The following is a 3,680-nucleotide window of genomic DNA, read 5'->3' on the forward strand; positions in this document are numbered from 1 at the left end:
CACAGAAAAAAGTTTCAGGCCTTTTCTCTCTCCAAATAATTCCTGTGTCAGAGACAGATTTATCCAAGGATTAGGTCCTTTAAGTGTTACTCAGGCTGAATTTCTGTTGGTGGTGCATTCAGTTACCAATATCTAAGAAATGGAAGGTACCAACATGGAAAATTGTGCTCCTCACTGAAAAATAATTTATATAACCTACATTAAGAGCAAGCAAGTCAAATAATAGCAATCCCAAGTAGTTTTTCCATGTTTTCCCATGGCACAAGGCACAGCCAGCCCCCAGTGCCCAGGGACTAGCTTGTCTTCCTGAAGGACCAGTTCTGAGAGAGCAGGAAACCCCCCAGGAGACCCTTCCAGACAGCAGGGAATTCTCCTGGGGACTGTTCCCAGTTACAGGTCACTGATCATGGAGACAAAAACCAAAACAGGGGCCAAGCACTTATCCGCAGCCTTGGGTTTGGCCTGGAGCCCATTTCCAAGCATCCCATCTGCAGGAGAGGAGATACAGGGCTCCAGGAAGTTCCAGCCTCATAAAGCATCTCAGGACTGATGTTTCTGGGCCAGCCAAGAGCAGCAGTGGGGAGCCCAAAGGCCACTGAGCTCCAGCACATGCTCCAGGGGCTTTCTGAACCCAGTCCCAAATCCTGCTTTCCCTATTAATGTGAATGGCCCTATTGAATTCACTTGGGCTGCTTGTGGGAATATGGATAGAAAAGTTTGGCTCTGCTTTGGTAAACTAAACTTCAGGAAGTCTGAGTATACCATAACAAAGCCCCTAAATCCAGCAGGCATCATGAAAGTAGCTTATTTTATTACTAAATCAATTTATGAGTATAAACATGGAGTTATCTGACTAAAATATGGATATTGCCCACTTGAAATACTGCACCTCAACTCCACTAAATGTCACCAACAGGCATCCCTGAAAGAACCAGGCAGCATGCTGCCTTTGGATGCCCCAACTATAAATCAAGAGATTTCCTGAAGTCTGCCTGGAATAGTGGAGAGTAGCCAAAATTGCATGAAGTGCTATTTGTGTCCTATTAGTTGTGGGGTGGGAGCAGGGAGGAGTATGGGAAGGAAAAAGAGGAAGAAGGAAAACCACTTTCTCAATAGTTCCTACAATGTTGAGAAAACATTCATTCACAGCATCCATTTATCAGGCTTCCATGTAATAACTCCAGGCCAAAAAAAAAAACAAAAACAAAAAAAGAGGCTGGAGGGAGGTAGGTGGGGGAGAGGGAAACAGGGACAGCAGCTTTTAATGGGGAAACATTGGAATGTTGTCAATGTTTCCATGTGAAAGAAATCCTGTAATTACAAAGTGCTGTTTGTGCCCAGGTGCCACTCAGAGGTAGCGGATGATGTCAATTGGTTCTGCTCAGTGCTCTCACATCTGAACAATAGCCCATTCTTAGAACTTTTCAGATTTTTACACCCCTCAGCCAACTGTAGCCTCTCACACCCCAGATGAGTCCAAATCCACTTCAGGAATATCCATGGTGTTATTTCCATGGCTGGAAAAACCTGACAGGTCTTGGAGTCTCAGAGACACCCATGAGCTTCAGCTGGAGCATTCCTGTGCTAAGAAAGGGATTCTGTGATATCTTTGATGCCTTGGAGTGGCTACCTAAAACAGAGGCTAGACAAAATTAAAATAATAAAAGTGGGTATTTACTAAAGGCCTTCAGTTGGTTCAGCTTGGGCACTCAAAAGCCTCCAAGGGGCTACACCCATAATGGACAACAGTCACAAGTTTTTCACACTTTTATAAGCTTGGTGCATTTACATATCAGGGGTTAATCCTCCAGTTAAAGTTTCAGGTAATGAAGTCATTTTCTCCAAGTTTGTTCCCCCCAATTCACAGTTTACATCTTTCAGGGTCTGAGACAATAAAGTGTCCTTGAGTTTCAGGCCTAGAGAGGAATTGTTTTGTCTGAATAAAATGGGAGAACAGCAGCTGACAGGCCATGGAGTTTTAGAGTTATACACTAAAGTTGTACAGGATCTGAAAAACATAAAATTAAATCCTAATGCATCACCTTGAGGTGATGTGTGCATTGAAAAGAGATATTTATGGAAGAAAACATCCCCACTGCACACACAGGGCTCCACTCCAAGGGTCAGCCCTGCAGTTTGTCCTTTTCCCTCACTGAAACATCCCACAGCCATCCCATGGCCAGGTGGGATCCTACAGGGAGAGCTGGCCTTTCCCAAGATGAAAAACGAAAAGGTACCAAGCAATCAGCCCCAGGATCTGATTTCATTGTGAATCTGAGCAATGCAGCAGGAGCCAGGACACAGAAATCCAACAACGTGCACGTGTGGAGCTAAGAACAGGGGATGGGAGCGAGGTGTGAGCAGACGCCGGGGCTGCTAGGAGGGACCTCCCCTGCCCCAAGAGCAGCTCAGAGGCAAAAATCCTGCAACAACTGAGAAAGATAGATCTCCCTGCAGCTCCAGCTCCCATTCTTGTCCTCATATATTAGCTGAACATGCTCGTGGTTGCCTTTTGATGTTTCTAGCTGAGAGAACATTTTCATAAAGCACAGCAAAACAGAAAAATCTCTTTGGGAATCCCTGTTGGTGCGATGGTTTTGATTAGTGCTAATGTTTTTCTGGCTGGCTGTGAAAATGCATTTAACTCTAATTGACTGGGCATTGTAATTCCAAAGCTTTCTGCAACAAAAACCCACCGAGTGACAATCTGATACAGAAATCTGGCAAAAGATGATGTCTCTTGCTCCTCAGAGACAAGTTTAATGGAATAAAAATATTGATCTAATATAGAAAGATTGGATAAAATTTTCCTATAACTTTCAGTATTGTCAAGGGGCTAAGGGAGAAAATTCTTAACATGGAAACCTTTTCATATTTGGAATAGTTTCCTCTTCAAGGAAATAGTGTAATTGTAATTTCAGCACTGTGAACTAGACAGAGCACCAAGGCCTGTGCCAGAGAGAGGCTTTGCACCCGCTGACTCCAGCCCATCTTCCCCAGTTCCAGTTTCTGTGATTCCGTTATTTCCTTTTTCACTGAAACTAGAAAAGTGGTGGGGAGGGAGGCAGGAGGAAGAAAGCAGCAGAATTTCCTCCCTGGGATTACAGTTACACCAGCACTGGATTCAGCCAGGCAGAGATGGACTCAAACACTATTTCCTATTTCCTGAAGAGCTCCTTTTCATGGGAGCCATGAGGAAACCACGTGTTTGCCCAACTCAACCTCAGAACTGAAAAAAAAACACAAGCCTGAGTGATTCTCACACTGTAAATTTCAGCAGGGACTTTTAAATAATGCCCTAAATTGGATCTTCATGTGGAAAAAACAAATATGTCAAAAGAAGAGGCTTTTTAATTTGTGAAACCAGGAGCTCAGCTGTGCAACAGCAATAGTGACAGCATCAATTTGGTTCTGGTAGTTGATGCTAAACTGGGAGGGGTTCAGGGACATGGAAACAGCACTGACTGGATGGCACCAGGGACTGTCCCCTGCTCTCCAGTTCTAGGGCTGGGGTATCTACAACTTCTCTTCATTTTAACCACAACAAAAGTAGAGGATGGTTTTGAAAGGGAAAAGGGAAAAAAATAAAAGAAAAAAAAAAGAACAACTTAAAAGAACATTGTGGATAAGGGGGAAAAAAAATCACAGCATCGAATCAATTAATGTGAGTTCTTCCGAAC

This window comes from Parus major, chromosome 21, assembly GCF_001522545.3.
Source record: "Parus major isolate Abel chromosome 21, Parus_major1.1, whole genome shotgun sequence".
NCBI classification, from domain to species: domain Eukaryota; kingdom Metazoa; phylum Chordata; class Aves; order Passeriformes; family Paridae; genus Parus; species Parus major.